This window comes from Coloeus monedula, assembly GCF_965178545.1.
Source record: "Coloeus monedula genome assembly, chromosome: 2".
Classification (NCBI taxonomy): domain Eukaryota; kingdom Metazoa; phylum Chordata; class Aves; order Passeriformes; family Corvidae; genus Coloeus; species Coloeus monedula.
The window spans coordinates 46,450,373-46,463,396 of NC_138782.1; the positions used below are offsets into that span (position 1 = coordinate 46,450,373).

The window sequence follows — 13,024 nt, forward strand, 5'->3', positions numbered from 1 at the left end:
ATCCCTGAGCCTGTTCAGGGTGGTAAATTGAGGCAGCCTCAGTTCCATAAAATATCTGACTTTTTGTTGCAAGAGCTAGGCTGATCGTATCAACTTAATTTCCCCATATTGTTAGAGAGCGTGGCTTTGGGGACAAGAGCTTTCTGTTCTCTGTTAGGATTTTGGACAAGGATGCCTACTGAGGCAGGAATGAGATTGAATTTCGTTGTGCTGTCTAAGTTTCAGGTGCTTCCTGTTGCTAATGGCCCGTGGAGATCCAGGTGATGGAGGGAAATGGGCAGCACAGCTGTTTGCTGGGGCTTGGCCTTTCCCATTTAATGAGCAGTGCATTAACCTGTCAGTACTCGCGCTAATAGTTCAAGCTGAGCTCTGGCTGTGTTGCGTTCCCAGCTCTGCTCCTGAAGAGCCATAGGCACACCAGTCTCCACAGGATGTGACACGCAGCTGCTGAGTTTGGTGATATTTTACCAAATGATGATAGTTGTTTTAGTTCGATTTCCTTACTGTTAACATCCTTTTGGTTGCTGTGTCTCCGATGGGAGTGATGTGGATAGGGTGCTAATATCTGTGCTTCAGCAGTGATGTGGAGTCTTGGGCATGAGGTACTCTTGGACACCTTGGATGGTCCAAAGAAAGCTATGCTGCCACTGCAGTGGGACAGCACTGTTTTAGCAGGGCACCATGCTGAAACTTTGCTCCTGTCCTGCCAGAATCCTTGCAGTACGCTTTCATTTGCTCAGAGCAGTAAAAATCTTGCGGAGACCCTCACTGAAATTGTGTAAGAAGGGCCTGGTTACTGTTGCCTGGGGTGCAGCGCCAGAGCAGCTGATCCTCTGTGTGGTTTTGCTCCCAAGATAGTTAATAATCAACAGGTACTGTGTTTCCCTTTTCCTGGGGAGCCTGAACATGATCATGGTGAGACAGCTGCTGTAGTGTTCCCATGCTTGTGGTCTGCTGGGGACTTGTACAGACTTGGCTGTGAGAGAAGAGCTGCTCCAGTTAATGGTTTTCTCTGAGCAGTCCATCAGAACTGGATGTCTGCTTCCTTCCTATGAGAATGAAGACGGAGGAAAATCCAGGTTTGCCAGGGGGTCTCGAGTTGCTGTAAGATAAGAAAAGATCAGCTTCCGCTTCTTTTTTTTTTTTATGCAGTGAGCACTACTAGTAGTATATTTGTTCTTTTAGCTGATTGAGAATTTTCCTGCTATGGTGCCAGCTTTTGCCAATGACAGAACTTTCCATGGGATCATCTGTTCAAGGGTCAAGTTAGGATCCATTTCATGTTAACTGAGGAGATGCTTTCTGCCCACCTTGGGTATAGTTAATGGTATAGATTTTCAGGAGTAGATTTGTTACTGTCTTTTCCTGTGTGAGGTAGGACTGGGAGCTAAAAACCAGCATTGCTGTTTTGGGAAGAATAATCCATAAGACTTTTGATTGCCCTTTGTGAAACCTACCGGCTTGCCCTGTTGGTCTTCAAGGCCTTCTGTGTATCTTTTACAGTGCAGTTAGTAAGGTTTTCCATCTTTGGGTTAAGTAGGCAGTGTATATTCATGTCATTCACTTTCTGCATTAAATTCATATTATTTTAAAATAATAACTTTGTTACAAGTAGCAAGCATGGTGTGTAGCAATTGTTTTGCTGTGTTTCTGGTGAGTTTGGTGTGGCACTGAATTTCTTGATGAGAGTCCAGACTTTTCTCCCGGATCTGGATGCACATGCACTTCTTGGGTTACTGCTTTGTGTGCTGCCATGTCCTAGTGAAACTCTGTGTGCTTTGCCTAGGCATGAAGTTGGAAGCCTAGGCATTAAGTGTGACCCTTGCAAGTCTAGGTTGGCTGTGGTTTTAATGCTGAGAGGCCAGAATGACTGTTCAGTGCAAGCCATGAGAAGTACATAGAGTCGCTGTCTTTCTTGAGGGTCTCTTGGGAGTAATTGTTCTACATGTTAGCTGTCTAAAAGTGATCTCTAATGGCTTGGAAATCATGATATAAAATATGAAAGGAGTTTTTAAAAGGAGGATTACAAGGCAGGGGGCGAGCAGGGATAATATAATACAATACCAGGAGTAATAATAATCAAAATCAAACAGACCAGGTAAAGATGATGCAGAGGACATAAGGAATCCTGGGTAGCAGTTTGAGTACGTATTTTGAGCACCAACATTGCTAAGTAGTGGAAGAAGAAAGAGACCTGCCCCAAAAATCCCTCAAATTTCTACCAAACCAAGACAGAGAAGATAGAGAAGTGTTTGGCATTGTTTGCTGCTTAATTCAGTTATATATAACATCTAGATCTCTGGCAGAGTTGTGGCTGCCTGATACATCTGTGTGGCGAAGTATTCAGGCGTGACTTTTTACATGCTTATGTCATAATCAGACTTCATGGACTGGATAGGGTAGAGGCAGCATTCCCTGGGCAGAGGTGGTTTTCCTCCTTCCTTTGCTGGGAAATTCGTGTGAGAGGCAGGTTTTGCTGCAGCTGTTCAGGCGTGATGTTAGATTTTTTTTGTGTGTAATGCCCTTGGCACCATTTAAGGGATTATGTTTTTGAAAGGCAAGTGTCTTCAGAGAGTTGTAGTCTCACAGATGGCTCCATCTTGTCTTCCAGTTGGCAAGCAGCCTAGGAATAGGTATCAAAATAATTTTTAATATAGCAAAGAGAAATGCTTGCCAGTGTTTGTACAGGCAGTAAAAAAGCCTCAGTAATAAAGATTTTGTGAAGTAACTGCAATAGATCAAAGTGACATTTAAGTGATGCTCATGAGCATCATTTAATCACCAGCTAACTACTAAAGGCTTGCTGCTGTGGAACAATTGGCGTTCCTGTGCTGTTATGCTCTACTGTATCTGTCTTGCTTAAGGCCCTGACCCATCACCAAAGCTTGTAATTTCTCTGTGTGTGTGGATGATGGATGCTTAAATGCTGTTTGAGACCTTATTTATTTCTAGTATTGAACTATATTCTGAATTTTATTTATAGAAAGTCAGCTGTTTTCAGCTTCCAGAATGTGATTGAACTATTGTTTGCTAACTTCTTGTGACTCCTTTGTGGAGTTATAAATCAGAGAAGTTGCTTTCTTGCAAGGTTGGGTGCATCTCCACAGATGAAACTCTTGAACTTTTGTCGTGGGTATCGTTAACTAGTGGAATACTGCAAATCCTGAGGCATGTATTTAAATCTTAGGGGTAGGTTAGGATAGTTTGGGTTTGAGGGAACCTCAGATGATCTCTGGTCCAATTCCCTGCTCAAAGCAGGACTGACTCTGGGGTTGTGTCAGGTTGCTCAGAGCTTTACCTTCTTGGGCCCTGAAAACTTCCAAGGACGTTACAGACTCTCTGCATAGCCTGCTTCACTTCTTGCCTGCCCTCAGGGTGAAAAAGTTTTTCTTTGTATCCAGTTGGAAGCTTTCCTGCTTTTAGTTATGCCCATCTCTTTCTTGTCTGTCCCTCTGCCCTGCTGTGTATGGATTGCTGTCATCCTCGCTATTGTTATGCAGCATCTTCAGAACATTGTTACTAGTAGAGGGTAATTAGAGGGTCATTTCTGACATCTTTAGAAGTCTTGGAGTAGCACACTTGCATTCTTTGATTTGCTTTCCTTCCTATAGCATAAAATAGCACTGTACTTAATGAAATTTACTATTGCTGCAAATATGTCTTTATACCCAAAGAGGGCATTCTAACCTTAAAGATGTTCTTAGTTCTGCCTTCCTGGCTTTCTCTGGTGCAGAGTCCTTGCTTATGACTCAGACTTTCAGGTAATTTAAGACATTTCATATGTTTTTGTTCAGTGAAGCACTATGACACTTTTATTGTTCAGAAATGAAAATACACGTGTGTTCTGAGTATCTCTCACGGTTTTGTTGTCACCTCTTTGTTTTTGTAAGGCTAGTCATGCAATGTATTCCTGCTCACAGAGGGCTGGAGAGAGAGAGGATGCTTTCTAGGTTGTGGAACTTTTGCAAGTACATTCAAATTACTGTGAGTTTTCCTTTCTGCCTAGTCAGGAGAAAATTTAAAAGGTTTCCAGCAAAAAGGTGTGACCGGGTCACTCAGTAATTAAAGGAGCCTGTCAATTAACTACTTATGTCTGGAGACTATCTTAGTGGATTTACTTGACACAGATATTTTATAAATCTGTTTTCCAGTCTCGGGTCTCAGACTTGTTTAGATTTGGAATACAGAAATGTAGACAGGTGCAAGTCATTATAGACAGAAAGTCCTCTAAATATGATGCTTGTATTTGCTTCACACGTCTGGTGAAAATGTAAGTTAAACCTGAAGTTTACAGTAAAAATTCACCAGACAGAATAGCATTATTGCAGGATCTGCCTCAAGGGGACCTGCAACTCCTAAGGTTTAATAGCTTAGATAATATAAAGATAAAATTCTATCCAAGTGCTGCTTTTAAGTCTCCAACCTTTTTCATGAAGACAGGAGTTCTAAAGGTACAAAGCTTTAGGTGTATTCTGATAGTGAAAATACTGAGCTGTCTTTCAGGAGTCCTGTGTTAGTCCTTTGTTCTGTCTTGGGCATGCTTTGTGACTGGTGTAAGTTGAGTAGTTTCTCACATGGTCTGCTTCAACCACAAAGCAAATGCATCAGATTACTGCTGCACCTCAGAACTCATGAGATCAAATATCTCTGAAATTGCATTGCTTTCCTTGAAAGGAAGCTACAGCAGTTCTGCCTGCTACTTCTTAATAATAATACTTGTCAGGAGTATTATGTGTAAACCTGAAAGAAGCAGAAGAAATCCCTAGTTACACAGGGACCTATCCCATACACCTGAAAGAGATATGCAAATATGAGCTACCTTGCACACGACCCAGCTGATCCTGGATTCTGAATTATGGTTTTCTAAAGCAAACAATAAATTAGAAACCCCCAGTATTGGAAGTAATGAGTTAACAATCTATATTTATTCTGGAAAACAGTCTGAATGACACTCAAAGTTTTCCTCTGCCAAGCTTTTTGTTAGTGAAGCAAATCTATTCAGGTGTATGTGTTTAATGCCATATGGTACATTCTGCACTTTCTTTATCCACTTAAAATGCTAAGATGGATCCGACTATGTTGACTTGAAAAACTGTTCATTGGCTTATTCTTTTAATACAGAGAATATTTTTGAAAGGTCTGATTTTTGTGTTGATTTATCTTTTTTTGTTTTTAACTTGAAGTATTTTACTAAAGGCTTTGTTTCAGTCCAGTATCCCACAGAGTCCTTGGCACCCAAGAAACAAGCTATCTCACATAGGGGCACAATTTCTTTGAAGATTAATACTGTGCTTTCACTTATTTTGGTAATAAAAGCAGATGGGTAAGGTTCAATGAAAGGTGGCAGGTACTATGGGTTTGTACTTAGGGAGTAGTACTTTACATGAATCACAAACAGCATGTGTCAGAAATATGTTAAAAAAAACCCCTTCTGGCAGGAGTCTGTGCTTTTGTTGAGCAGCATAGATATGTGTTAGTAAGAGTAGCCTGTGTTGTTAGCTAATGTATGTTAGCCCAGGGACAATGTCAGAGTAAATTGTGACAGGTAATTGTCTTGATTTCCTAGACATGAATAGCAGTGATTTACAGTCACAGGAAAGAAGCTCTCACAAGAGTGTTTTCATTGAGATGCTGTCTAAGGGGATGAATGGAGTCAGTGTGCCTTTGGAGTGAGGTTTGGTTTAGATTGTCATACAAACTCTGTGTGCTGTGAAAGATGTAAACGAAACCCTGAGAACTGTCTGAAGTTCTGGTAGCTGGAAAGCTGAGCAACTGAAGGGAAGCAATGAAATCAATGAACACAGCTGAAGTGGGGCTGGGCTTCTTTTAAATGCACCTGGGGACGCCTAGAAACTTCTGAGCTCTGCTGATGGGCAGTGTGAAGCAGGAAATCTCTCCACCTAGGAAGGAACAGGGTGGGCTGAGGAGTTGGAGGGCCTGGAAGCTCATTTGAGGAGGATTTTTGAGGGTAAGTTGAGACATGCTTGTTCGCTGTTGTGAGAGCAATGCTGTTAGGGGGGCTGGAGGGAGGTTTGTGCATGTTGGGGTTGTGACAAAAAGGATAAATTGGAAAGGACCAGAGAGGTAGTATTGAGGAAATTGGTACTGGAAAAGAGAATATCTGTCTTTGGCTTGGAACATTGTTTGGGAGCCTTGTGGATTGTTATCGTTCTAGACTGTGAAGTGTGACCTATCCAAAGTTTGGTCAAAGTTCCAGAGCAGCAACTGAAAGGATTTCTGGATCAACTCTCTTTCACTTGAAGAGAAATGAGCCCTTGGTTTGAGAGGAGTAACTGGGAAGTGATGATTGAAATGCGGTGAAAGTCGATGTAAAAGAAGTCAGGGGTTGATGGGAGTGGTTGAAAGCATGTGTGGTGTTGGTATCAGCAGAGTTAGGATGGATACCAAAATGAGTGAATTATAGTCAAAGTGGATCTGTTGGTGATGTCCTCCCTCAGACTGGAGTCTGACTGGCAGCTGCTTGGCTGTATTCCTTGATCCATGTCTGCTTCTGGTGGCCATGGCTTTTGAAGGTGTGTGAACGGGCTTTGGTCCTGTTGCGTCTTCAGTCTCCAGTCATGGTGTGAGGTCATGGGGTTACTCTCAGCTCCTGCCTGAAGCTGAGCAGGCAGTTGCTTGGATCTCTGTGTTCCTGCTGTACCAGGTGATGTGGGTTGGAAATAGTGAGTTTGGCCTCTAATGCCAGGGCTCCTACATGGGAGGGTATGGAGAGCTAGCTGTCTAGTGCTGGTGGGTGCCTCCTTTAAGTGCTCTCTAGCTGTTTATTCTTGACCTCTGTATTGACAGCTGTTGTCCCTCTGTGCTGCCACATCTGCTAAATTCTGTAATTCAGTGCCATTACCTTCTAGAGAGAAACTCTATTCTCTCCTGGAAAGTTAATTTTTTAAAACTTTTTTTTAAAGATACCTGACTTGCTCTAAGCAGAGTGACTTCTGACCTATGGCATTTAGAATGAGCTGTGATTTCTGCTAGAATTGTTCTTGCCTGTGGTTAGTATTCTGTTGCAGTTTCAGCAATCTCTGCTATAGTATTTCTTCCATAGCCTGTTCATAGATAGTCTCAGAATTTCATCTGAACAACCTACTTTTCTCCTCCATGCTAGAGAAAAAGGATATAGCTGGCGTCTTCACTTTTGTGTTCTGGGGCCCAGTAAAACAAACTTCCAGCTTCTGTTTTGTCTGTCTACAGCCTCGGGTAAGGGTTGTAAAGGCCAAGCCATATTCTCAGTGAAGGTCTCAAAAGGGATATCCTGTGTGTCTTTCCCGCTGGCCAGTGAAGGTCTCCAAGGGAACTGCGCTCTGCTTGCTGGAGCACAGTTTCACCCCTCGCAGGTTATAACATCTGCAGGCTGATGATGCTGAGCAATCTGCTGGCATTTGGCAAGGACTTGCATTAACTGAAGCTGCTTGTGCAGGCATTGAGGACAGGAGAGTGGTGCTGCAGGCTGTGCCTCATGGGTTCACTGGAGAATCTTTATCTCAGAGCGGCAGTTTATTGTCAGCTGGCAAAAGTACAGCTCACACAATTGCTGCTGCAAAGAGCAAACAATACCCGAATACAGAAATTCTGTTGGACTATAAAGAGTTGCAAGGCTTCATGTAAAGCCCTGGGACTTTGTTTTCAGGGGAGCAGGGTGAGGGACCAGCACCACTTCTTTGCCTTTCTCCTAGCTACAGGTTGGCCTTGTGCGGTATGCATTGCTGTGACTGCAGTTTGTGTCCGTGCCTGGCTTTTGCAGGATCGTGTATTAATCTGCTTCCTGAGGTGCTGTGCTTTCTGTGGGAATTTGGTGCTCAGCTTTCCTGATGTCTGGAGCTCCATTCCATCTCTGTTGTTGCCTAGACAGCATGGACATTGCATCTGACAGCCTGACTGGGGCTACAAGGTGAACTTCCTTCAGCAGGGAAAGGAGGAACATTTGTCCTGGGACTTTGATATTAAATTGTAGAGCTAAAAGCCTTCTGACTCCTCACCCTTGGCAATACAGGAGCTGCCACGTTGTTTTATTTTCATTATATGTGATCACTACTGAGCTGTTAAGAGAAAATTACTTTCTATTTCAGTAAACTCAATTCTGGTTTCAGACTGACTGTGCATCAGATGCTTAATTTGGAACCCACTCTCTTGGTGAAATTAAAAATTCAAATCTCCAAGCTGGAGCATTCAAACTGTGCTTGAATTAGAAATTGACTGCTGTCAATGTGCTCTCACACTTCACTTTTTTTTTTTTAATTCCTCCCTCCCCTCCCCCCTGATGAGTTTTATATTAGAGTCGTGCTGTAGATGATCTGACTGAGCAGAAGTAGTGGGAATCCACACTGTCAGTCTGTAGACAGAGTGATGAAAGAGAAGTGTGGTGTGTTAAATAGACCATTTTTGAAAAGGACTGCTGTGTACTGATTTCATAGTTTCATGTGTGTTTGGTGAAATGATTTTATGAGATATGACTGCTAACCCATTAAGTGTTGTTTGCAAATTAATTTATTACCTAAGAAAACTTCACAGTTTCTATGCAACATCCTTGCTCCCCTATTTCTGTGTAACATTTAAAGCTGTTGTCACATCTTGACTGAAAGAACCAGAGTGTTCTCTCCACTTAAGACATTTGCATGGGCTGCCTCTACAGACTTTTGCATTGAAACTGGGAACAAAAGAGTTTTTCCCCAGGAAGAAGAACAACAAACCTTACACACACCCACACCCCACCTCCTGAAATAAGCATTGGTTTTGTGTTGTGAGTATTCTCTGTAGGCTTGCAACTTGTGTGTCCATCTGCCTCTTTGGAAACTGGATAAATTCTTCTCAATAACTTAACTATAAGTTAAAAAGAAATTTGCCCACAGGTTTGGAAAAAATTGGGCTGGATATTTTTGGGGAAGTGTCTTCTGTTATTCACTGTGCTGAAGGCACCCTGTGCTGGTACTGGCTTGTTTTTCCAGACCTGCTTGTGTTCTCCCCTGGCATGTTTTGTTGTCCATCAGATGGTAGACAGGATGGATCGCTGGGCTGAGTGTAGGGTTAGTGATGACTGGGGAGTCTGAGAACTGCTCTGTTAAGCAGCTGGTGATGTGAGTTTGGCAGTTCTAGCTGGCCAAGACGGGTATCAGTGGGTTGGATGAAATACATCAGTGAGTTGTGTAAGGAGCTTTGGAGAGTGATTAGGTTGAGGCTGATCAACCAGAGATGAATTTGGAAAGTGAGGTGTAGTAACAGGTGTGTAATTAAGGAAAAGGTTATTTCTCTTATTCCCCTGGCTAAATTGTTACTGACATGGGAAATGTTATTTACCAACTTACTTTTTGGTAGACTCTTTTTTCTTTCTTAGTGTTGAGGCTAGACCAGGTTTAAACTGCTTCTTTATTTCTTGAGGTGTGAAAAATTTGATGGGGGTATTAATATCAGCTGATGTGATTCTAATTCTAGAGAGGTGCTGCAGTTTCATCAAATGTCTTAAAATGAGTTGTTGCATTAAGGAGCTAAGTGGCTTGATTGTAACAACTCAATGACATGCATTTTGGGAGTGTGTCAATAAAAACACAATTATTTAAACCCTGGCTAAAGAAGAGCACTCTGGCTTTCACAATACACAACTCTTTGAGTGTTTTTTAATGAAGAATGGAAACTGACATGCATTTAATGACCTCAGAAAATGTTATTTGAGATGTTTTGGAAATTTAACAGTTGAATAACTGAACCCAGTCTGTGACCTTAGAAATCATTGCGTGCCTTGGTGAGGAAACAATTCGTATCATTATATCCAGGACAATGTAGCTCAGCCATGCTTGCCTTCTATAGATACACTTTATAGAATGCTAGGTAAACCACAGTTAGAGTTAACAGCAAGTGAGATGAAAAAGTGAAGTGAGACCTTTCATTTTAAGAGTTAAGAAAATGTTTATTTGAAAGTGACTTTCTTTGAAAGCTTATTTGTGCAAAGATATAGTGCTTGTTTGTTTCAGCGTAGGCTGTGTTGAGATCAGCACCATCTTATTTTGCATATTTAGTGGTATCTTTGAAATTCAGTAAATGAGTCAAACTATAACTGGTTAGGAACCTGCAACGTTTTACATATTTCTGTGACAGAGGAACTGAACAGTCATGGTTATTGTCATGTCAGATTAATCTCCAAGAATGGTTCATTTTTGTTTCTGATAGGTTAAAAACGTTTATGTGTATATGTTTGTAAATAACAAATATTTGAAACTCACTCACTTTGTGTATAGTTTGATGCAGGTGTTTAAGGCTTCCTTAATAGAAGCAACTACAGAATTTGCTTGGAGCAGTGCTTTGATAGTTGGCTTTGAATATGACCAAATACCTTTTCTTCCACATCACAGTTACCACCTGCAAATGCTCTGAAGATGAATTTGTTATTCTAATAAAAATGAACTGTGTATAATATAGGTGTATTCAGATAGCTGAGTTATCTTTAAAACTGGGAGAACTTAAATGAACTTGCAAGCATTCTGCGTTACATGCTTAAAGTAGGAGTGAGGAGGTGATCGCTTCAGAGTTTCTGTACTGATCTCTAAAATTCTATTGGACTTAACAAAAATGGAAGGTATCTACACCTTTTTATCCACAGATGCTATTAGAACATTTGGTCAAAAAACCTGAACTGCCACTTTTGTGGCTGAAAACAAAGACTGATGACCTAAAATAAATGAGATGACTGTTTTGCTGTCCTTCAGTGTGAGACTGGGTACAAGAGAATGTACTCTTTCCATCAATGGAAAATGCTCTTAGGCTTCACCTCTCCCTCTTTCATCTCACTAGTGTAACTAAGATGTGAACAACAGTGCTTTACAGCAATAGACTATTTTCTTTTTCCCTCTGCTCTGGATCTGAACTGTTATTTTTTATGAAATGTTGGTCATCAGGAAGGATTGCTGTGGTGAAAAAGCTGTTAAAAATATTTCTGAGCTTTCGTAATTGAATTTAAAGTAATTTGCACGTATCTGCCATTAAATATGTTACATCATCTTCTAAGATTGTAAAATATATATTTTAAAAAGTTGATTTTTAATATTACAATTGAAAGGCTCTTCCATTTGTGGCTTTTCTCTCTTTCTAAATGTGTCTCATACAATGCATGACACACTGTAGTGTAGGGTTTTAAAATTGCCTTCAGTTGTTTCCATTCTGATACTCTTGTAGTTAATTGCCAACAGTTATTTGATGTTCTTCAAACTGAGGTAGTGATGAGAAGAATTTAAGGCCTGTCTTTTTTTTTTTAATAAGCCAGCTGAATTGGTTCAGTTTAATTTCTCTGACATGAAGACAAAGCAGGCTGTGGTTGAAAGACTATGCAGAGAAAATTTACATAACTGTATCTCAGATATGTGATAATAAACAACTGAAATTATTCTAATCTTGAGAACAGAGACATGGCACAAGGGTAAACAGTGCCCAAACAGTATACCCAGGCCAGTAGTAATTACCTGGCTGGATTTTGTGATGGCTGAGGGCAATGTGAGTGCCCTCCAGCTGGAGCTGGGGATCAGGCTGGGGCCTCTCTTATCCTTTGCGGAAGGTGTGAGTGTCTGTGTCAATGTTGGTCCCAGCTCTGTCTCTGTCCACTCTGCCTTGCTCTCAGGGGCAGCCACACTGGGGAGAAGGACCTGCAGCTCTGTCCTTGCAACATCCTCTGGATGGCTCATGGCTTGGCCTAGCTATCATCCTGATTGTAACTGAGGCAGTGCTCTGTTCTGGTATCCAGGGGAGCAATCTGTGCTGCTGGACTCACCGGGAGACAGACCTGGAGTCCATGAAGGAACTGAATACCAAACCTGTCTAGAGGGTTATCTGTGAACCTTGTGAGGAGCACAGAGATGTGTGGGCTGTGTGTGATCTCGTTCAGGATACTGGAATTGTACCCCTTTGGCTCCACAATAATTTTTAGAATTGCATCCAGTTCCCTTGGTGCGACTATCTAATACTTTGGCCAATTTAAACCTTATTTACATTAGCTTAGTTTAAATTTGGTGTTTAAAGAGCTGTAATTATCTGTCTACTTTAGAAATTCATAGTGATTTAGTGAGATCAATTTTAAACTGATGTTAATTAAACCAGAGAACCTTTTGTGTTTTTACAGACGAGGCCTGTGACAGGCCTTTTTAAATGGCCATGGACTATATGCAGCCTTAGAATGACTTTTTTATGCATGACTGATTTCTTCTGCTGAAGTCAAATTTAGGCCATTGTTTTGTATATAAACTAAAAGAATTAAATTTTAAAGAACGTTTTGTTCAGTTTTTGTTCCCTTGCTCTGAGGCTGATTCCTGTTTGTTGTTCTTTTATTAAATTACTCCCAGTACAGCATTTCACTGTCTTTTTATAGTAGACAGGCTGATGGACTCCATGACTTTTTTTACTTCTGATTTCTGTGATGCTTTTTTTCCTCGGACAAAAGAGAATGTAAGAGACTGCTGGGATATTCTAATTTATGCTGATAGGAAGCAGAATACAGAAGCTTAACTGCAGTCCCATGGTGAGATGTGCCACTATTCTAGTATATGGAAAATGTATAATTTGCTTTTGTTGAAGGTTATTTGGAGAGAATGTAATGAATGTTGGGAAAATTCTCCTGGGAAGTTTCAGTGCTTAAATTCTTGTACCGGATGTCATCGTAGTGAGGTGCGTATGAGCCCTGTGTTAGGAGCTGCTGAGGAGTTTAGATTACGTGCATATCTATCAATGTAAAAACTGACAAAGGGTTGTGGTTAGAGAGGAATGGTAAATGTAAAGAAAAAAATCAGAAACTTGTGTTTTTGGAAGAGCTCTGTGTGGGTCATATGAATATTTCTAACACCCAATTGATTCTGTTTCAGTGAGTAGAGGGCAGCTAACAGAGGGCATAATTCAGCTAGGCATCAGATCCCCTTGAAGGGGGATTCTGGCAAATAGGTCCAGTCAATATCTTTTTGTGTTATGGAATGGATGATAGTGCAGGGCTTGTATTCCCATTGATTCCCATTGTGCAGGACAAACAAATGGAATACCT

General features: G+C 41.2%; 1 protein-coding gene across 1 annotated transcript in view; it reads left to right on the forward strand.

Annotated features, from left to right (window-relative positions):
* The window catches only part of DISC1 (DISC1 scaffold protein), a 189,585-nt gene that overhangs the window by 4,634 nt on the left and 171,927 nt on the right, over positions 1-13,024 (forward strand). The window lies entirely within an intron of this gene.